Source organism: Felis catus, chromosome D3, assembly GCF_018350175.1.
Source record: "Felis catus isolate Fca126 chromosome D3, F.catus_Fca126_mat1.0, whole genome shotgun sequence".
NCBI lineage: Eukaryota > Metazoa > Chordata > Mammalia > Carnivora > Felidae > Felis > Felis catus.
The window spans coordinates 33,528,869-33,553,676 of NC_058379.1; positions in this window are offsets into that span (position 1 = coordinate 33,528,869).

The window sequence follows — 24,808 nt, forward strand, 5'->3', positions numbered from 1 at the left end:
TTTTATTTTTTACTTCATTTTTTTATTTTTAAAAAAAATTTTTCTATTTCATTTTTATTTCATTTTATTCTATTTTATTATATATTTTTTTAATTTTTAATTTTTTTCTTACATTTTTTTCTTTTCTTTTCCATTTTTCTCTATTCTATCAAGCTTCTTTCAACAAGCAGACCAAAACACACCTAGGATCTAGCTTTATTTGTTTTATTTTTTGTTTTGACTTTAATTTTTAATTTTTAATTTTATTAATTGTTTTCTTCCTTCAAAATGACAAAACGAAGGAATTCACCCCAAAAGAAAGAACAGGAAGAAATGACAGCCAGGGACTTAATCACCACACATATCTGAACTACAATTTAGAACCATGATAATAAGAATACTAGCTGGGATTGAAAAACACAGAGTCCCTTTCTGTGGAGATTTTAAAAAGTAAACTCTAGTCAGGGCTAAATTAAAAATGCTTGTAACTGAGACAATCTTTAATGTATGCCACAATGGCAAGGATGGACGAAGCAGAGCAACAAATCCGGGATATAGAAGTTAAAATTATGGAGAATAATAAAGTAGAATAAAAGAGGGAAACAGAGGCAAAAGAGCACAATATAAGACTTAGAGAACTCAGTGACTTATTAAAAAGGAATAATATTGAAATCATAAGAGTCCCAAAAGATGAAGAGAGAGACAAGGGGGCAGAAGGTTTATATGAGCAAATTATAGTGGAAAACTTTCCTAATCTGGGAAAGGACAAAGACATCAAAATCCCAGAAGCACAGAGATCTCCCATTAGATTGAACAAAAACCGATCATCACAAAGACATATCATAGTCAAATTCACAAAATACACAGACAAGGAGAGAATATGAAAACAGCAAGGGAAAAAAGTCCTTAACCTATAAAGGAAGACAGATAGACCTATCCACAGAAACTTGTCAGGCCAGAAAAGAATTGCAGGATATATTTAACGTGCTGAATCAGAAAAATATGCAGCCAAGAATTCTTTATCCAACAAGGCTGTCATTCAAAATAGAAGGAGAGATAAAGAGTTTCCCAGACAAACAAAACTAAAGGAGTTCATAAACACTAAACCAGCCCTGCAAGAAATGTTAATGGGGACTCTGAGTAGAGAAAAGACAAAAACAAAAGAGACCAAAAGCAACAAAGACTAGAAAAGACCAGAGAACATCATCAGAAACACCAACTCTACAGGCAACACAATGGCACTAAATTCATATCTTTCAGTACTCTAAATGTCAATGGACTAAATGCTCCAAACAAAAGACATAGGGTGTCAGAAGCAATAAAAAAACAACACCCATCTTTATGCTGCTTATAAGAGACTCATTTTAGGCCTAAAGACATCTACAGATTGAAAGTAAGGGGGTGGAGAATGATCTATCATCCAAAGGTGCATCAAAAGAAAGCTGGAGTAGCCATATCAGACAATCTGCATTTTAAAACAAAGACTGTAACAAGAGATGAAGAGGGGCGTTATATCAAAATTATGGGGTCTACTCACCAAGAAGATCTAACAAATGTGAATATTTATGCCCCCACTGTGAAGCACCCAAATATACAAATCAATTAATTACAAACATAAACTCACTGATAACAATACCATAATAGTAAGGGACTTCAACACCCCACTTACAGCAATGCGCAGATCATGTAAGCATAAAATCAATAAGGAAACAATAGCTTTGAATGACACACTGGACCAGGTGGACTTAGCAGATATATTCAGAACATTTCACCCTGAAGCAGCAGAATACACATTCTTCTCGAGTGCACATGGAACATTCTCTAGAACTGATCACACACTGGGTCACAAATCAGCCCTCAACAAATGCAAAAAGATAAAGATCATAACTTGCATATTTTCAGACCAAAATGTTATGAAACTCAAAATCAACCACAAGGAAATTTTGAAAAAGCCTGAATACTTGGAGATTAAAGAACATCTTACTAGAGAATGAATGGGTTAACCAAGAAATTCAAGAGGAAATTAAAAAGTACATGGAAGCCAATGAAAATAAAAACACAACAGTCCAAAACCTCTGGGATGCAGCAAAGGCAATCATAAGAAGGAAGTATATAGCAATCCAGGCCTTCCTAAAGAAGGAAGAAAGGTCTCAAATACACAACCCAACCTTACCCCTAAGAGAGCTGGAAAAAGAAGAGGAAATAAAGCCCAAACCCAGCATAAGAAGGGAAATAATAAAGATTAGAGCAGAAATCAATGATATTGAAACAACAATAACAACAACAACAACAACAAAACCAGTAGAACAGATCAATGAAACCAGGAGCTGGTTTTTTGAAAGAATTAACAAAACTGATAAACCCTGGCCAGTAGTTTGATCAAAAAGAAAAAGGAAAGGACCCAAATAATAAAATCATGAACGAAAGATGAAAGATCACAGCCAACACCACAGAAATACAATCCATAATAAGAGACTATTATGAGCAATTATATGTGAACAAATTGGGCAGTCTGGAAGAAGTGGACAAATTCCTAGAACCATATAGACTACCAAAACTGAAACAGGAGGAAATAGAAAATTTGAACAGACCCATAACCAGTAAAGAAATTGAATCAGTAATCAAAAACCTCCCAAGAAACAAGAGTCCAGGACCAGATGGCTTTCCAAGGGATTTCTACCAAATATTTAAAGGAGAGTTAACACCTATTCTCTTGAAGATATTCCAAAAAATATAAATGGAAAGAAAACTTCCAAACTCATTCTATGAGGCCAGCATTACCTTGATTCCAAAACCAGACAAAGGCCCCACTAAAAAGGAGAACTATAGACCAATCTCCGTGATGAACATAGATGCAAAAATTCTCAACAAGATACTAGCAAAAGCAGATCCAACAATATGTTAAAAGAATTATTCCCCATGATATAGTGGAATTTATCCCTTGGTTGCAGGGCTGCCAAGGTTCAATATCTTCAAAGCAATCAATGTAATACATCACATTAATAAAAGAAAGGATAAGAACCACATGATCCTCTCAATATATGCAGAGAAAGCATTTGACAAAATACAGCATCCTGTCTTGATAAAAAACCCCAAGAAAGTAGGGATAGAAGTATCATACCTCAAGATCAAAGAGACCATATATGAAAGGCCCACCACTAATATCCTCAATGGGGCAAACCTGAGAGCTTTCCCCCTAAGGTCAGGAACATAACAAGGATGTCCACTCTCACCACTGTTAGTCAAACATAGTGTTGGAAGTTCTAGCCTCAGCAATCAGACAACACAGAGAGATAAAAGGCATCCAAATCGGCAAGAAGAAAGTCAAACTTTCACTCTTCATAGGGGACGTGATATTTTATGTGGAAAACCCAAAAGACTCTACCAAAAAAACTGCTAGATCTTATCCATGAATTCACCAAAGTCACAGGATGTAAAATCGTGTACAGAAATCAGTTACATTTCTATACACCAATAATGAAGTGGCAGAAAGAGAAATCAAGGAACTGATCTCATTTACAATTGTACCAAAAACCATAAAATACCTAGGAATAAACCTAACCAAAGAGATAAAAAAATCTATACACTGAAAACCATATAAAGCTTATGGAAGAAATTGAAGAAGTCACAAAAAAAATAGGAAAACATTCCATGCTCATGGATTGGAAGAACAAATATTGTAAAATGTCGAAACTACCCAAAGCAGTCTACGAAGCAGTCTAAGAAGACATCCAGATGGCTAACAAACACATGAAAAAAGGGTGAACATCACTCATCATTAGGGTAAAACAAATCAAAACTACAATGCGATAGCACCTCATACCTGTCAGAATAGCTAAAATTAACAACTCAGGCAACAACAGATGTTGGTGAGGATGAAGAGAAAGAGGACCCTTTTGCACTGCTGGAAGGAATGCAAACTGGTACAGCCACTCTGGAAAACAGTATGGAGGTTCCTCAACAAATTAAAAATAGAACTACCCTATGACCCACCAGTTGCACTACTAGGTATTCATCCAAAGGATACAGGAGTGCTGATTTGAAGGGGCACATGCACCCCAATGTTTATAGGAGCACTATCGACAATAACCAAAGTATGGAAAGAGCCCAAATGTCCATCGACTGATGAATGAATAAAGAAGATATGGTATATATATTTAATGGAATATTACTTGGTGATCAAAAAGAATAAATCTTGCCATTTGCAACAATGTGGATGGAACTAGACTGTATTATGCTAAGCGAAATAATTCAGAGGAGAAACACATATACTAAAGATTTCACTCATGTGGAATTTAAGAAACAAAACAGATGAACATAAGGGAAGGGAAGCAAAAATAATATAAAAAACAGAGAGATGGGCAAACTACAAGAGACTTTTGAATACAGACAACAAACTGACGGTTTCTGGAGGGGTGTTCGGTGGGGAGATGGGCTAAATGAGCAAAAGGCATTAAGGTGGACACTTATTGGGATGAGCACTGCATGTTATAATATGTAAGTGATGAATCACTAAATTCTATTCCTGAAATCATTACACTATATGTTAACTAACATATTTAATTTTTTCTTAATTTAAAAATGAAAAAGATAAAGGATAATAAAGAAATATGGTGAACGACTCCAAGCTCACAAATTTGGTAATCTAGATGAAATGGACCAATTCCTTAAGGCACACACTCAACAAATCACACAGAGAGAGAGAGAGATAGTCTGAATAAGCCTGTATCTATTTTTTTTAATTTTTTTTTTAATTTTTATTTTTTTGAGACAGAGAGAGACAGAGCATGAACGGGGGAGGGTCAGAGAGAGAGGGAGACACAGGATCCGAAACAGGCTCTGGGCTCTGAGCTGTTGGCACAGAGTCCGACGCAGGGCTCGAACTCACAGACCGTGAGATCATGACCTGAGCCGAAGTCGGACAAGCCTGTATCTATTAAAGACACTGAATAAATAATTACCTCCCCAAACAAAGCACCAGGCTCAGATGGTTTCACTGGTGACTTCTATCAAATATTTTAGGAAGAAATGATACCAAATCTCTTCATTATCTTTGAGAAAATAGAGCCAGAAGGAATACTTCTTAACTCATTCTAGGAGATGAATGATACCCCAGTATCGAAAACAGATGAAGACATTGCTAGAAAGGAAAACCAGAGAAAACAATCTCTTATGAACACAGGTACAAACTATCTCCAACAAAATGCTATCAGCTTTATTTATACTTGAAAAACTGGAAGTAACCAAGATGTCCTTTAATATGCGAATGGTAAAACAAACTGGTACATCCATACAAAGGCACTAAAAAGAAGTGAGCTACCAAGCCACAGAAAGACGTGGAAGAAGCTTAAAAGGCACGTTACAAAGTAAAATAAACCAATCTAAAAAGAGTACACATGATTTGACATTTTCCACTTTGACATTCTGGAAAAAGCAAAAGAGAACAAAGACTATGAAAATACATTTCTCTAAAAGAAGATACAAAACTAGCCAATACGTACATGAAAAGGTATTTAACGCCATTAGCCATTGGTAAAAAAAAAAAAAAAAAAAAAAAAAGGAAAACCCACAAAATACCACCTCATACTCACTGGAGATGACTCTAATAAAAAAGACAGTCAATCACAATGTTGGAGAAGAGAAATTTGAACCCTCATACCTTGCTGTTAGGAATGTAAAATGATACAGTTGCTTTGGACAATAGTTTGGCCATTCCTTAAAACAGAAAATGTATTTTTTATATGATCCAGCAATTCCACTTTTATATATATACCCAACAGAAATGAAAGCATACTTGTACACAAGAGTGTGTACACTGATGCCCACGGCAGAATTAGTCATAATAATAAAAAATCATCAACCAAGTGTCCATCAGCTAATGAATGCATAACTACAATGTTGAATAACCACATGGCGTAGTATTATCTGAGAATAATAAGGAAAGAAGTATTGATATGTGCAGCAACATGGGTAAACCTGGAAAACATTATGCTACGTGAAACAAGCCAGTCACAAAACATCATATTGTATGTTTCCATTTACGTTAAATGTCCAGAATGAACACATCAACAAAGACAGAAAGAGGATTAATGGTTGCCTTGAGTTAGGAGGGGGGAATTTAATGGGTCTAGGGTTTTGTTTTGGAGTGATGAGTATATACTAATGTTAGCTTGTGGTGACGGTGGCCCGACTCTTTCGATATTCTAAACACTATTGAATCATATACTTAATTGGGTAAATTATATGTTGTGTGAATTATATCTCAATAAAACGGTTAAAATTTTCAGCATAAATATTTTCATAACATTTTGGGTAGAGAGGAATTTTCCTTATATGCCAGGAAAGGCAGAGCCAGAAAAATTATGAGGGGTAGGTTTCACTACATAAATATTTTTAAAGTCTTTTAGGCAAACAAAATCCACTGCAAAGTCAAAAGAAAAAGATGGATAATATTTAAAAACATAGGACCAATAAGGGTTTACTATCCTTAACAAATAAAGATTTCTACAAACACAGTAATAAAAGAAAGAAACTGTTCAATGGAAAATGTGCAATGGAAAGCTATTTACAAAAGAAAAAAAAATCAACTGGGTAATAAAAAAAATAAAAAACTGGGTAAAAAAATCCTATTTTTCTATAATCGGAGAAATACAAACAAAAATGATACACAGGTATACTTCCCTATTACCTTGGCAATGACTTAAAAAATTTGATAATATCCAATAGTGTAAAAAAATGAGGAAATGATGCTGAACAAAATGATCCATATGGAGGGCAACTTAGAAATAGGTGCCCAAATTTTTAATTACCAGAAATTTCACTTCCTGTAATGTATTTTTAAAAAATGATTGAATAAAAAAATTTATAAAGCTATCTATAAAAGAATATTTATCGGAGCACTGCTTGTAAGAGTGAAAACGCGAAACAAGTTAGAAGTCCATGAAAAAGAGGTTTTTTTTTTTTTTAACGTTGTGTATTTATACAATGGAATAATGTCGATCTCTATATAAAAATGTCTAGGTTACACTATTAAATCAAAGGGTTGTTTACAAACATATAGAAAAAATATTTTAAAAACGTTATCAAACTACAAGCAGAAATCATCTGCGAATGTAGGGTCATAGTTGATTTTTACTTTCTTCCTTATGTATTTCTAAGTTATTTTCATTTTTTTAATCGTTATTTATTTTTGAGAAAGAGAGAGAGACAGACAGAGCATGAGCAGGGGAGGGTCAGAGAGAGAGGGAGACACAGAATCTGAAGCAGGCTCCAGGCTGTCAACACAGAGCCCTACGCAGGGCTTGAACTCACGGACCACAAGATCATGACCTGAGCCGAAGTCGGACGCCCGACAGACTGAGCCCCCCACCGGGCGCCCCTAAGTTAGTTTCATTTTTAAGAATAGATCAATATTAATTCCGAAAAGGAAATCACAAAAATATTTCCAAAAATCTGATCTTATGTAAACAAGGTAGAAAATAAAGAAGTAGAAAGATATGGCCTTGCCCAACTGGGGAAAATATTCACTTTCCAAATATCATCTTCAGACAGAGGACTGTGAAGTTTCTGGTCTTAACACAGGTCGTTAGCACATATTGCTTCCCATTAAGGTTCTCTATCCACCATGAGCCCTCCACAGTAGGGGTTACAATTGATGGTAGCATGGGGTGCAGATGGCAAGTTTTCAGCCGTGCTGCAGCAGTGCTGGAAAGTCAAATATTTAGAATAAAATATTCCCTATGTTCATGAAGCATGAAAAGAGTCTTCTATCACATTGGAAGAAAATAATAGAATCTGAAATGTGGGTCCCAGCTGCCCTAGTGTTTGCCACACCATCATTCATGAAGCGTTCCTAGGGAAACAAGAGCCCTAGGCAGAGAGTAAGAAATGATCTGAAATCCTCATCCATAGCACAAACAATATACCAAACAGTAAAAGTGTGTCAAGTTCGATACTGGTAGCGTGTTCTGTACAAATCATATGAGGCAGGAGTAGATGTTCTTTGCAAAGGAATTGACTTTTTCAATAATAATTTGTAGTCAGTTTCGTGATAAAATTGTGATTGGGTTGTAAGAATTTCAAATATCGAGTAGGAGTTTATGTCAAGTTGAATCATATCATGGGATATAGTAGGCCTGGTGCAGTTAAGTAAAATGGAGCGTGGGGGTGCTAAGTCCTTGACTAGAGCCCAACCTACGAGCTCCTCCCTATGCCAAAGCTGAATGTAAGTGAAGCTCAGACCTCAGGGCCATGGAAGCCACAGACCCAATCCCAGCATACCCGTCAAGACAGGCATCCCCACAGATGAGGCAAGGATACAACAGGGAACCCAGAGATAAGCAAAGCTTATGAATCTTGGCAGCTGGCATCCCAAGAGTTGGATAAAAGATAGTCAGGCCATTGATGCATGTGGTGATGTTCAGAAGACCAGTAAACAAAAGTGGAGATGAACAAAAGACAGTTTCAGCCCCTGCAAAGGCAAAGGCCTAATCTTAGGACCTGTGTCCCAGGACCTTGGAAGAACTCATCCCAAGTGACCTCACTCTGCGTCAAACTGCTTCAGCGCTTCCCACCTGAGATCCTGCCTGGTCTTGAATAGAAGCAGAGAAAGTGAAAGCACTGAGACCGCAGAAGAAGGCCAAGGACTCCCAGTTCTGTGAGGGAAGCAGGGGGACATTTGAGTGTCTTTTAAACTCATCTAAAAGAGAAAAGTTGGTATTTATGATTGATGTATAACGAAAGTAGGGGTGCAGAAAATGACTACAAACAGCCAACGTTGTAAAAATTAAAGCCCTCAGGTAAAACGGTCCTTAAAGCAAAACCCTTGGTAGCAAGACCGTGGAAGGACCGTGGGTCCTTCTTTTCCTGGGCTGCGGCCAGCTACGGGCCATGCATGTGGCAGGCTCACTGGAGCACTGTGCATTTCTGGATCTCTTCCAGTGGCACTGGGCTGACACATCTGCCCTATGAAGGGCTGGCCGACATCACCGCTGGCCACAAAAGAGCGGTTCTATTGCAAAGCGCGCAGCTGTCTTTGAGTGCCAGTGTTCCCATCTGGAGGCCATTTGCAAAAGTGCATGCATATCTTTTCTGTTTTTTACTTGCTTAAAAATGTCTAATTTTAGGGCCTACTGGGCACGTGTGTTTACAAATGCAAAGCCATTATTTACTCTGAAGTATTTCACAATGTTGTTTACTCTTCTCCACCCACCCCTGAAACTACGTATGTATCAGCCTTTCTTAGAAAGTCTGCTTCTCTGCATGAGTGGAGGAGTGGGTGGGACCCCTCCTAGTCTCCATGGGGCATGCATCTTTTGAAAAAGGATTCAATTTTATGCAATTTTTATATCTGGGAGAAAAAGGTAAAAACATATTATCATAAAACCAATGGCAGAAAATAAAAATTAATCAAATCTTTTTGACAAGAATATTTTGGTAGGGTCAGCCTATTTGACTTTCTTTGTGATGTCCTTCCCTTGGTTATCCGTATTTCCCACTCCATGGCCTCCACTTGATTATGGGTTCCTTGAGGACAGAAAAAAATAATACTTTCTACATTTGCACGGGCCTTTGCAAAATGGTAAAGAGCTTTCATTGTCAAACACAGCACGACAAAATGGGGAGCTGCCCAGGTACCGCAGACTGACTGCCTGGGCTCAAATCCTGACTCCATCAGGACAAAACTCCATGAGCTTGAGCAAGTCTCTTCTTCCATAAAATCATGACAATACTATTATATTCCCACGAGATAATTGTGAAGGTTAGGTGAGTGATGTGTATTTAGAATCACATTTAGAGTCGTTCTAGCTCACAGTAAGTGCAATGTAAGTGCTGGCCACTATGTCACATGTGATACATGTGACAGATACATATGTACCTGGCAAATCCTTGTAGCAATCTTACAATACCATCCGGGAAGTGAGCTCCACTTTGTTAACTGGGTCTCAGGGAGACTTGCCTAAACCTTATAGTTACTGAGAGCTGAAGCTAAAAGTAGGTCCCAATTCTTAGACCACTGCTCTTCCCAGGACCTATGCTACATTTTGTTTCAATTCATGTCAAGGGATTGATTGTGAAATCTTGTCAATAACTTTAGACCTCTTTAGGCTACACCGATCTGAGTCTAAGTTAGGGTCACAATGGCACTAGTAAAACCTTTGTCTGGCCTATCCTCACCAGGTGAAAGATTCCACCCCCCATAAAATTCATTTAAGCCGGTCTGAGAGCCTTGGGAGGGTGTGATATGCCCTTTCACACAATCCCTCTTGGCTGTCACTTGGCTAGTAATCTTTTCCTCACTGACTTCGTCCACTGTGGGGATGGCTGTCCACGGCCACCCGTGTGTGCCAAAGCTGCCAACTTATAGGTCTCCCCCTACTTGTTGTCATTTCCACAGCCTGAGCATAAGCCTAGTGGGAGCTGTCGGACCAGCCTGGCTCACAGCCCTCTGCTGAGACCCTGACATGCCTCAGGCCAGGCTCAGTTGTGACCCACTCCCTATATAGAAAGTCAGGAAAATAATTATTTCTTTATCAATATATTAATTCCTTGTTAGTAATAAATGTTAAAGCGTAATTGTCATACATATAAAAACACGACTCTGGCAAATATGAAATGAGTACAGATCAAAAATTTTATTTAACGTGTTAACTAGTGAAGGGACCAATAAGGTTCCATGACCAGTTCAAAAAGCATTTTATTTATTTTAATGTTTATTTATTTATTTTGCGAGAGAGAGTGAGAGAGCAGTGGAGGGGCAGAGAAAGAGGGAGAGAGAGAATCCCAAGCTGTCAGTGCGGAGCCTGATGCGGGGTTTCTTAATCTCATGAACCATGAGATTACAACCTGAGCTGAAATCAGGAGTCAGCCGCTTAACCTACTTAGCCCACCAGGCACCCCCAGAAAACATTTTAAAACCTAAGGCATTTATAGGAGGATATGATTGCTGGCTTAGACACAAAACTGGCAAATGCCCACCAGGACCGTGAGTAAACCAAAAATTATTCTAGAGACATATGGAATCTTTCCAATCAAGCAGGTTTTAGGAAAGGCGAAAAACAACCTTTTTAGCCTCTTGTTAAGAGTTCAAAGATAAATCAATCATCTCAATAGAGAAAAGCCAAGTTCAAGTTTTAATATCACATATTTCACAGTAAAAGTTTCACAAGGTTTTTTTTTCCCCTTATGAGTAAATCCATCAAAACTAAGCCAACCTTGTCAAAACTTTAATACATTTTATTGCATCTTTCAGGCTCAGTATTATAAATCAATGCAAATAAAAATTTCCTTTTTATAAACCCTCTGCAACTTTCTGTATCCACTCAGATATATTGCTGAAACAACCAGACACTTACAGACACTGCCTTATTCTCTCTTTTTTTTAATGTTTATTTTTATTTACTTTTGAGGAGAGAGAGTGAGAGAGCAGGGTAGGGGCAGAGAGAGAATCCCAAGCAGGACCCATGCCGCCAACACAGAGCCAGACACGGGGTTATAATCATGAACTGTGGGATCATGACCCGAGCTGAAGTGGGATGCTTAGCCCACTGAGCCACCCAGGTGCCCCTACTCTTCTCTCTTTTTAACCTGACAAATAAAAACATATCAGACAAGAATGTACCTCTGACTTGCAGTTGTATTTCTGTTACCGTTGCTCACCTCTCCTGACAAAGAGTCATAACTTTTAATCAAGGTACCATTTAGTATGAGAAAAATCTGGAAGATAGATAATTAAGAACTATCTGTCATATGCAAATATTTCAGCAACAAATACATACAAGGCAACACACATCCTTTTTCTCCGTTCTTAAAGTGGCCAAATTGAATAGCTTTATGAAAGTGACATTATAGCATATGAAAATAAGAAGCAGAAGCAGGTAATTTAACTTCTGCTTAGTAAGGTCTCAGCACTCAATTTTACTTAGAAATTATCTAGGCATACAAAGATTATTCAGTAATTATATTAATTTAATATTAATCAAGTTGTTTTTTGTATTTTCTAAGTTTATTTATTTTGAGAGAGACAGAAACAGCACGAGTGGGGGAGGGCAGGGAGAGAGAGGGAGAGAGAGAACCCCAAGCAGGCTCCATCCTGCCAGCACAGAGCCCAATGTGGGGCTTGAACTCACGAAACCATGAGATCATGACCTGATCTGAAACGAAGAGTCAGATGCTTAACTGACTGAGCCACCCAGGTGCCCCTAAATCAAGTTGTTAAGTAATCTAAGGCTCTTGGACCATTTAAACTGTTGACAATGTTTGTCAGAATACAGATATAATTTACTTGAACACAAACTTATCTTTTTCATAGTCTTAAACATGACGTAGCAGCAGTGACTGCTTTTTGATCAGTAAACCAATATAAAATGTTTGGAAGATTCAACATAAAGCAAACTTTAATATCAGGAAGAATGTACAACTGTATTATATTTAAAAAGTCAGAGAAGAGAATTATAGCTGTTTGTTTTTCTTTCTTAAGCCAAGATCATTAAACCAATCTGTTTCTTCTGAAGATTCGTCTTAATTATGTAAAATTGGATGTTTTAAGACATTTCTGAAGTAGCAGTTTTTACCAGAATGTATATGCTCCTAAAAGTATATCATGTTTGTAGTATTTGAAGTTCTGTTTAGTTTATGTGATATTTGGGGATCTTATATTTATGTAAGTGCTTATTTATCTCTATTACCGAATCAGAACAGGGATCCTTTAATTTAAGAGACATAATATAATGTATTAATACCATCTGATGGTAAGAAAACATTTCACACTCATGTAATGACAGTCAAAGGCCTTCCTACAGACTCACAGACGAATGGACACCTTCAGCCACAGGTTAAAAGTAAATATAGAAACACAAAATTTCACCTGTTCAAACTCAAAGAACTGCCTTTTCAAGCAAGCGTGAAATTCTTGATGTGAGTGCACAAATAAACAGACAAAAAAAGACTAACGGTATTCTTTATCATGTCTCGCTAATAAGGAATATACCTTCATCGTCCATCCAACAGATAGCCTCATGTGGTCAAACCATAAAACCAACATTTTCCAAAGTTTCCAAAGTTTCCTACTACCACCAGGAATAACTTATCAGCCATATATGAACCGAAACAAAATTATTAGAAAGGAAAAATAAATAAAAAGAGAGGGAGTCAGTGAAGTAAAATCTCTGTTGCTACTTGGGATTCATTCAGGAAGCCAAGAAAAGATGCCTGGGCTTAAACAAGCCACGGGGCCCCTGTCACAGACCTGGTCTAGGTGTGGGTACAGCTGGGTGAGCCTAGCTGAGCCTCTTGGTGAACCTCCAAAACAGTTCAAGTTTCCAAAGAATAAAATCATGACTTTCATGCAAATACGAAAGGAGTATATGTATCATAGGTTTTATTTAACTCGCTAAATAATAAAGTATGGTGGACTGACTATTTGCATCACCCTAAAATTCAAATGTTGAAATCTTAACCCCTGCGGTGATGGTATCAGCAGGTGAAGCACTGGGCGAGTGATTAGGTCATGAAGGTGGAGCCTTATACAAAGACACAAAGGAAAGCTCTTAATCTCTCATTCCGTCTCTTTCTCTGTATCCTCTGTCTCTTTCTTTCCTATGTGGGGAAACCAGGAAGAGGACCCTCAGCAGAGCTTGACCATGCTAACAACCTCATGCCAGACTCCTGGTCTCCAGAGTTGTGAGAAATAAAAGTTTGTTGTTGAAGTCACCCAGTCTATGGCATTCTTAGCCTGAAATGACTAAGACATGAGGGAACCTGTAAGATGTTATGACCCTTTAGAGGAACATTTGAAAAACTAGGATGTTTAAAGAAGAATAAGAACGCTTGCTGCTTCGATACAAAACTAATTAATTTCCACGGGGCAATAAAACCTTGGAGTTATGTGTTTTACTGTATAGAAGTTATTGTGCATTTATTTAAAAAATCTATAAGTTAATGTGAAACTTGACTAATCCCAGGACATTGAATCAGTGGGAAACTATGGGTAGTACTAAGTGCAGCACTGAAAATAACCCTTGCCTGGCCTTCAGGCCATATGACATTAACAATCATGCCTCCCACGTTCTAAAATGTTATTTTCCACTTTTGGATAACTTTTCTGATTTAGATCACAGAAATTTAAAAACTGTGGTGTGGTGGAAGTTCAATTTAACTTTATAAAAGAAGAGTAAGAACTCAAAATTTTATAAAACTATATGCAAATGTTTACCATTCACAAATCCAGCTACCGTGGAATATTAAGGTTTTTGTCTACCACCCATATCTTTCCTTCCTTGTATTCTTCTTCTGTCCTTTTCTTGGTGTAGTCTTCTCCCTTTCCCCAATCCCATCCCACACTAAACACATTTTCCAGGAGACCACAATTGATCATACACACGCCAACACACACACACACACACACACACACACACACACACACACACATTCCTCTCTGTACTCTGTTCCACAAAGTATCCCTCCTGTTCTGAAATATATTTTCCCCACTTCACTGCTATTAACCAAATGTGTTAATGGATGAAAGAGCTAACACATCACTCACACCAGGTTAATCGTAGGTTAATCGCAGGTATCACAGCAAGTAATTTAACTCACACCAGTTAAAAGAGTGGAGCTGGCTTCTCATTTATCCACAGATATAACAAAAGATTAAAAAAGGTGACATTATTGTCTACGTAGAAAATTCCAAAGAATCAACAAAAATACCCTTGGAAGTAAAAAGTGATTATAGAAAGTTAGCAAGATGCAGGATTAAACAACACATCTGAATAGACCTACAATTAGTAAGGAGATTGAATCATTAGTAAAAAATCTCCCAACAAAGAAAAGCTAGGATCTAATGGCTTCATTGGTGAATTCTACCAAATATTTAGAGAAGAATTAACACCAATCCTTCTCAAACTTCCCCCCAAAAATTGAATAGAAGGGAATAGGGAACACTTCCTAACTTATTCTATATGCCTGGACACCAAAGCCAAAGACACTACAAGAAAGGAACATTTACAGACCAATATCCCTTATGAACATTGGTGCAAAAATCCTCAGCAAAATACTGAATTAGGAAACATTAAAAGGATTACGCACTGTGACCAAGTGGTGTATAAAAATCAGTAGATTTTCTGTCTAGCAGAAGCAAACAGTTAGGATTCGAAATTAAAAATGCAACATCATTTACATTAGCACCAAAAAAATGAAATTCTTAAATAAAAACCAAACCTGATACGTATCATATATATACATATGAAGAAAACTGCAAAAGTTCTGATGGAGGAGATCAAAGGTTTCACTAATATTAATGTAACTCTATGACATCCTGGAAAAACTGCAGGGTCAGTAAAAATATCAGTGGTTTCCAGCAGTTTGGGGGAGGAAGAGAGGAATGAATAGGGGGATTTGGGGGACAGTGAAACTATCCTCTATGATACCAGAGTAGCGGATATATGACCATATACTTGGAAAAACCCTTAGAACTGTGTAATGTTGAATGTACCCTAATGTAAACTGTGATGTTTATTTAACAAGGATGCATTAATATTGATTTTTCAGTTGTAACAAATGTACCACTAATATAATATGTTAAGAGTAGGGGAAAATGGAGGAGGAGGAGAAGGAAGTATATAAGAACTCTCTGTACTGCTCTGTAAATCTAAGGCTTCTCTAATAAATTATTTTATGAAAAGTAATTTACACAACTGTTTACAAACTAGACTAGTTTACCTAATTTTTTCTTACCCTGTGACCCCAAATAAGATAAATTATTCACTGACAATCATGTAGTTTTGACACTTAAAATAGAGAGAAACCAATAACTCATCCATTTTGGAAATGTTGACGTGTTTGATCTTAGTTGCCCACAGGTTCAGGTTATAATGGAATCTGTTCTTTTGTGAATCAGGTTTGGAAGAGGGGGCAAGGAGAACTTTTCTAGCATGCCAATAGGTATGGGACCTTGCATGCCAACTTGAGGACTTCTACGGCTCTCTCCCCCCAAGATCAGGGTACAGTAGGACCTCATGGAATGAAAGAATAAGGTTAGAGGGGAAGGTATTAGGTGGGTGTGTAGAATGTGTCTCTTCCAGAAATAAGTAGCGGGTGCATGTGTTGTATGTGTATTTGTGTATGGTTTCTGTGGTTCCATGATCACGTAAAATCTGAAAGCTATCATTTGAATTTCTTTGCTGGAAGTGTGATTTTTGATTGTATGGAGGTTGTATGGCTGTGATCACTATCACTGTTGGCATAGTAGGACAAAATTAGGTGGTCTAAATAAAGGTTCAGCATAGTATTTAGTAGAAAATGTTCAATAGTGATATGCATTAAAATTGCTAGAAATTGGAAGAAAAATAATAAAGGAGTCAAGTAGGTAAAAAGAGATAATTAAAATATAGGGAGGAAATCGAAATAGGCAAAGGCGATCTTGAATAATGTGTAGTTCAGGAAAATGAATGAAGGGAGGATGACCAATGCACTGGGATACACCTTTCATGTTCAAGCATAATTGACCATAATAGCTTCCCTCTTTGAAAAGATTTCATTGCACATATGTATTCATGTGATAATTAAGTTTATGTGGTAACCAGACTGGGGCATGAGGTGCCTAGATTGTTTATTAAACATTATTCTGAGTATGTCTAGGAAAGTGATTTTGGATAAGATTAACATTTAAATTGGTAGACTGAGTAAAGTAGATTGTCCTTTTCAGTGTTGATGGGCATCATTCAATCCATTGAAAACTTGAGTCGAACAAAAGGCAGAGTAAGGGAGAATTTGTCTTTGCTTGTCTTTGAGAAACTGGACACCAAGCTTCTCAAGCCTTTCAAGCTTATACCGTCAGCTCTCCTGGTTCTCAGGTCTTCAGACTGCAGATCTTAGGGCTTCTGAGCCTCCATAATTGCAGGAGTCGATTCCTTATAATTCTCTCTCTCCATCCCTCTCTCTCTCAGTTCTATTTCTCTGCAGAACTCTGATGAAGACAGATTTTGGTACCAAGAGTGATTCTAGGGAAGTAGAATTTTAAGAATGAGTTTGCTGAATTAGTTCTAGGATTTCTGGAATTGACTGTCTCACATGATTAGATTGAAACACATGAATGTTTCTGTTTCTAGAAGTAAAGACAGCACTAATGGTTCATGGTATGATCTTACAATAGATGCAAATTACCTGCATGAAATACTCTTAATAAACCACTTATAAAAAGCAAGCAGTTAGGTGACTGTGTATATATTGCTGTTGTTTTTAATTTGTTTATTCTTGAGCAAGAGAGAGTGAGAGAGGATGAGCAGGTGAAGGGCAAAGGGAGGGAGAGAGAGAGAGAATCCCAAACTGGGAATCCCAGAATCTCTGCACTGACTGTGTGAAACCCGATGCAGGGATGGAATCCACAAACAATGAGATCATGACCTGAGCTGAAATAAAAAATCAGACGCTAAAATGACTGAGCCACCCAGGCATCCCTTTCTCTAAGTTTTTATTTAAATTCCAGTTAGTTAACATGCAGTGTAATATTAGTTTGAGGTGTACAATTTAGAGATTCAACACTTGCATACATCATCCAGTACTCAGCACAACAAGTGCACTCCTTAATTCCCATCACTTATTTAACCCATTTTCCCCATTCACCTTCCTTCTGGTAACCATTATTTTGTTCTCTGTTCAATTTTATTCAACATTCAGTATAGTTGAGTCTGTTTCTTGGTTTGCCACTCTCTCTCATTTTTCCCCTTTGCTTATTTGTTTTGTTTTAAATTCCACATATGAGTGAAATTATATGGTATTTGTCTTTCTCTGACCAACGTATTTCACTTAACATAATACTCTCTAGCTCTGTTAACATCATTCTTTTTGTGGCTGAGTAATATTCCATTGTATGTGTGTGTGTGTGTGTATATATACATATATATATACACACACATACATATATACACATATATATACATATACATATACATACATGTATATATACATATATACACATATATACATATACCTATCTCACATCTTCTTTATCCATTCACCAGTTGGTAGACCTTTGGGGTGTTTCCATAATTAGGCTATTGTATATAATGCTGCTATAAACATTGGGATGCAGTCACCTCAGGCTGGTCAGAGTGGCTAAAATAAACAAATCAGGAGACTATAGATGCTGGCGAGGATGTGGAGAAACGGGAACCCTCTTGTACTGTTGGTGGGAATGCAAACTGGTGCAGCCACTCTGGAAAACAGTGTAGAGGTTCCTCAAAAAATGAAAAATAGACCTGCCCTATGACCCAGCAATAGCACTGCTAAGAATTTACCCAAAGGATACAGGAGTGCTGATGCATAGGGACACATGTACCCCAATGTTTATAGCAGCGCTTTCAACAATAGCCAAATTATGGAAAGAGCCTAAATGTCCATCAGCTGATGAATGGACAAAGAAGATGTGGTTTATATATACAATGGAATACTACTTGGCAATGAGAAAGAATGAAATGTGGCCATTTTCAGCAACATGGATGGAACTGGAGGGTATTATGCTAAGTGAAATAAGTCAGACAGAAAAACACAGATGCCATATGTTTTCACTCATATGTGGATCCTGAGAAACTTAACAGAAGACCATGGGGGAGGGGAAGGGGAAAAAAAGTTACAGAGAGGGAGCGAGGCAAACCATAAGAGACTCTTAAATACTGAGAACAAACTGAGGGTTGAAGGGGGGTGGGGAAGAGGGGAAAGTGGGTGATGGGCATTGAGGAGGGCACCTGTTGTGATGAGCACTGGGTGTTGTATGGAGACCAATTTGACAATAAATTATAATAAATAAATAAATAAATAAATAAATAAATAAATATTGGGATGCATGTATAGCTCTGAATTAGTACTTTTGGATTCTTTGGGTAAATACTTAGCAGTGCAATTGTTGGACTGTAGGGTAGTTCTGTTTTTAACTTTTTGAGGAAGCTCCATACTGTTTTCCAGAGTGGCTGCACCAGTTTGCATTCCCACCAACAGTGCAGCAAGATTCCCCTATTTCCACATCCTCACCACCACCTGTTGTTTCTTGTGTTATTGATTTTCTGACAGGTGTGAGGTGGTATCTCATTGTAGTTTTGATTTGCATTTCCTTAATGATGAGTGAAGTTGAGCATCTTTTCATATGGAAAATATCTATTCATGTCTTCTGCCAATTTTTTATTTGATTACTTGTTTTGGGGAGTTGAGCTCTGTAAGTTCTTTATGTCTTTTGGACATTAATCCTTTATCATGTATGTCATTTGCAAATGTCTTCTCCCCTTGTGTAGGCTACCTTTTAGTTCCGTTAATAGTTTCCTTCGCTATGCAGAAGCTTTTTATGTTGATGAAGTCCCAATAGTTTATTTTTGTCAGGAGACATCTAGCAAAAATTTGCTATGGCTGATATCAAAGGGGTTACTGCCTGTGTTCTCTTCTAGGATTTTAATGGTCTCGTGTCTCACATTTAGGTCCTTAATCCACTTTGAATTTATTTTTGTGGAGGGCGTAAGAGCGTGGTCTAGTTTCATTATTTTGCATATAGCTGTCCAGTTTTCCCAACATCATTTGTTGAAGAGACTGTCTTTCCCATTGGATGTTCTTTCCTGCTTTGTCAAAAATTAATTGACCATATAGTTGTGGGTTCATTTCGGGTTTTCTATTCTGTTCTATTGATCTACGTGTCTATTTTTGTGCCAGTACTGTGTTGATCACTACAGCTTTGTAATATAATTTGAAGTTCAGAATTGTGATGCCTCTAGCTTTGCTTTTCTTTTTCAAGGTTGCTTTGGTTATTCAGGGTCTTTTGTGGTTCTATACAAATTTTAGGATTGTTTGTTCTAGCTCTGTGAAAAAAACTGGTGGTATTTTGATAAAGATTGCACTACATGTGTAGATTGTTTGGGTAGTATAGACGTTGTAATAATAATTTTTTCTTCCAATGCCTGAGAATTAAATATCTTTCCATTTCTTTGTGTTGTCTTCAATTTATTTTATCAGTGTTTTGTAGGTTTCAGAGTACAGGTCTTTTACCTCTTTGGTTAGGTTTCTTCCTAAGCATCTTCTTGTTTTTGGTGCAACTGTAAGTAGAGTTGATTCCTTAATTTCTCTTTCTGCTGTTTCATTATTTATGAATAGAAATGCAACAGAATTCTGTACATTGATTTTGTCTCTGAGACTTTACTGAATTCATGTATCAGTTCCAGCAGTTTTTTGGTGGAGTCTTTTGGGTTTTCCGTGTAAAGTATCATGTCATCTGCAAAGAGTGAAAGTTTGACTTCTTCCTTGATGATTTGGATGACTTTTATTTTTTTTTGTTGTTGTTGTCTGATTGCTGTGGCTAGGACTTCCAGTACTATGTTAAATAACAGAGAAGGATGAGCTCAGGATTTGAATCCCCACCTCAAGCACTGCATAAATGACCCAAAAGCTTCTATATATATAATATATATATATATATAGTATATATATATAGTATATATATATAGAATATATATATATTCTATATATATTCTATATATATATACTATATATATTCTATATATATATAGAATATATATAGAAATATATATTCTATATATATATATATTTCTATATATATATTCTATATATATTCTATATATATTCTATATATATATATTCTATATATATATATTCTATATATATTCTATATATATATATTCTATATATATTCTATATATATATATTCTATATATATATTCTATATATATATTCTATATATATATATTCAGAATATATATATATTCTATATATATATACACATATATATGTGTGTATATATATGTGTATATATATATATATATATATATATATATATATACTCTGAAGAAATCCCTTATCTCTTGTAGCTGCAGTGCTGAGATTGCTGAAAATCAAATACAGAATCTCATCCTGTAACTGAATGAATTACAATGCAAATTGAATCCCCAGCCTCACAGGGTGTCTCCTGTTAAGACAAAGGCATGAATTGGGAAGGAATGAAATCTTGTAAGTCAGAATCGGGACCTGTTGGAAGACCCTGATGAAGCTGGAGACATGGAGCCCTAAATTTTGACGAGTCTTTGCTTTTCTATTCCAGTGCAAGCAGTCTCTTCAGCCCCAGCACTAGGGGCCTCTCCACCTCCATCTGAGGGGATTAACACTACATTGCTCGTGAAACTGTAATGGCCTCCCCTGAGGCAGTTACCATGCAAGACCAGGCTGATTCTCCTAAAGACCCGCCTCACCAGGCTTTAACTAGACTCAAACCCAACAGGCCTCTCCAGACCAGATACAAAGTGTGACCTATGAGGTAGCTATATTCCAAAATAACTACTTGAGTTTTCTAATTTATGCAGACAGAAATCCAGGGCCCATGCATAGGAATGCATACTAAAGAAATGGGATAATGGTGGAAGGAACATAAAGATGGATTAGGCCAGATTTATTGGTAGAGCTCACTAAACAGAAATTCTGCATTTAATGTTGCAGTTTGAGGAGTTAGGAAGGGATTGGCTGAAACCAAAATGGGACCCACAGTGAGTGAGCTGGAAATGCCAGATATGCCTTGGTGTAATGTAGAGGAAGAGATTTAAAGCCCTAGGGAAATTGGAATAATCCCCAATAGGGATATTGGATTTGTCATGTAAGACCTCCTCATTCTGGGAGGGTCCAGAAGACAAACTTTTCACTACTACCATGACAAGTAAATTTGTGAGGGGAGCCCCAGAATCCTTGAAGAGCTCTGTGATCACTCTTCTATGTAGGCAACACCTTACAGTGGGTACTGTGGTCACTGAATTGAAGAAACTAAATGCAATGGGAAGAATTGGACCCTAAGGTGGCAGCGCCAAGTGGCATCATTCAACCACCAAGGGCGAAGAGAGTGTGGTTACTGTCATGAACAGCAAAGTCAAAGCAGCAAACAGAATAGTCTGCTCATATAAACTTATGGTGTTGGTTGGTTCTCTGGAATTCCTAGAAGTGAAAGAGAGAGACAGCCTATTATATTCTTACTTGATCTGTATAAGTAGAAAAGAACTAGATCAAGGGAACAAAAATCTAACCTGAATTATAACAACAAAGAGTCACAGCCTCTCCATCAATTCCCAGACTTGAGCTAGTTTATAGACCCAGAGCTCCTTGAATGAAGAGAAGCTGGGTACAGTTGAGGAAGTACCCCAGAACACTGTCAAAAATTTATGCTGTTAATCTTTTCCCCAGCCTTCCCTAAGTAAACCTGGCTTTTTTTTTTTTTTTTTGCCAGGGTATCTGTGTTGAGGAAAAGGAAATAAGTGACATTTTGGGGGCTCCTTGATGCTGATTCTAAATGAGACTAATTCTAGGAGACCCCAAACATCACTGTGGTCCACCAGTCGAAGTAGGGCATATGGAGGTCAAATTAGCAATGGAGTTTTAGCTCAGCTCTGTCTCATGGTAGGCCCAGTGGATCCCTACATCTATTTCATTTTCCCAGTTATAGAAAATATAATTGGAATAGATATATTTATCAGCTGACAGAATCCTCACATTAGTCCTCTGACTTGTGGAATAAGGTCTATTATGGTGGGAAAAACCAAGGGTAGGGCAAATAGAAGACCCTCTAAATAGTACACCAAAAGTAATACCACATTTCTGGAGGCATTGTAAAGATTAGTGCCATCATCAAGGACTTGAAAAACGCAAGGGTTATGATTCCCATCGCATCTCCATGGAACTCTTCTCTTTGGCTATGGAGAAGATAGATGGATCTTGGAGAATGACAGTGGACTATAGCTACAAGCTTCACCATGTGGTGACTCCAATTGCAACTGCTATACCATATGTGGTTTCGTTGTTGGAGTAAATCAATACATCTCCCAGTACCTGGTATGCAGCTATTCATCTGACAAATATCTTTTTCTCCATCCCTTTCAATAAGGTCCCTCAAAAACACTTTTCTTTCAGTTAGCAAGGCCAGCAACATGTCATCACTGCCCTAATTCAGAGGTATGTCAACTCCTCACCCCTGTGGCATAATGTAGTTAACAGGAGCGCTGTCCCTCAGAAATAGTTTATTTCTCAGACTTTCTTGGATAACTAAAAGCTATGAGAGTTCGTCACCACTAGACCCTCCTTACAATGCTAAAGAGAACACTTCAGGTTTAAATAAAAGCATGCTAATCATGAAAATACATGCAGGTGTAAATTTCACTGTGAAGGTAAGAATATAATCTAATCCACAGAACTCCAAGAGTGTAATGGTATGCAAATCACTTTTAACTGTAGTATAAAAATTACAAAAGTATTAAAATATTGCTACAATAATTTAACAGATACAAAACATATAAAAAATGTAAATTGTGACATCAATAATATAAAACGTGGGAGGAGAAGTTAAAGTGTAGTTTTTTATAGGTTAAAGTTAAGTTACCATCAGCCTAAGTATATTGGTAAAGTATAAGATGTTTTATGTAAACCTCATGGTAACCATGAAGAAAAAAGCCAGCAGGATATACACAAAAGATACGGAGAAAGGAATCAAGCCATATCACTACAAAAAATCATCAAATCACAAAGCAAGACAGAGAGGAAGAAAGAAACAAAGGATCTACAAGCCAGTCAGAAAATGGTTAACAAAATGGCAATAGTAAGTTCTTACCCATCAATGATGAATGTAAATGTAAATGGATTAAATTCATAAATCAAAAGGCACACAGTGTCTGAATTGATTTTTTAAAAAAATATCGAACATTATGCTGCCTATAAAAAACTCACTATCCTTTTATCAGACAAAACAGTCATTAAGTCAAAAACTATCACAGAAGACAGAGTTCATTATATAATTTAAAGGGGTAAACTCATAAAAAGGATATAATATTTGTAAATATTTTTGCACCTAATATCAAAGCACCTAAATATATAAAGCAAATATTAGTAGACCCAAAGGGAAAAATAGACAGCAATACAGTCATACTAGGGGAAGTCAATATTCCACTGTCAACAATGGATAGATCATCCAGATATAAGTACAAGAAGGAAGCGTCAAACTTGAACAACATTGTACACCAAATGGACCTAACAGACATATATAAAACACTCCATTCAACAACAGCAGAATACACATCCTTCTCAGGTGGACATGGGACATTTTCCAGAATGGATCATGTGTTAGGCCAGAAAACAAGTCTTAACAAACTTAAGATCAAAAACATATCAAGTGTCCTTTATGACCACAATGGTATGAAACTAGAAATCAGTAACAAGAGGAAAACTGGAAAATTTGCAAGCATGTGGAGATGAAACAACATGCTCCTGAAACAGTTAATGGGTCAAAGAAGGAATCAAAAGGGAAATTAAGAAATGTCTTGAAACAAATGAAAATGGAAGCACAACATATCACAACATAGGTAGACGGGACAATCTTTACATTCCCTGGCAACCCCTAGTGCAGCTTTGGGAGCTTAGGGAGCAGTAAATACCCAGACAATTATATTATAATGAAGGCAGTGCCTCCTGGGTACCAGGTAATTACATTACATCACTTCTACATCCATGTCATGTCACATCACCCCTCTTAGAGATGAGGGACTGGAAGCAGAGAGGTTGAGCACTCATGCATGTTCAGCCAGGTGGCACCTGACACAGCTGACCCCTGTCCTCAGTGTGTCACGCTGCCCGTCACATCCACTTCCACCGTGACAGTCCCATGTGTACCATGCAGCTGTCACCTCACATGGAGCTTTGGGCAGAGGAGGGCCTAGAGATTCTGGGGAGTCACTGGTCGTTTCTGCCCACACCACTGGGCTCTCCCACAGACCCTGGTCCTCTTTCTGCTTCCATCCTGCCTTATGATCAGGGA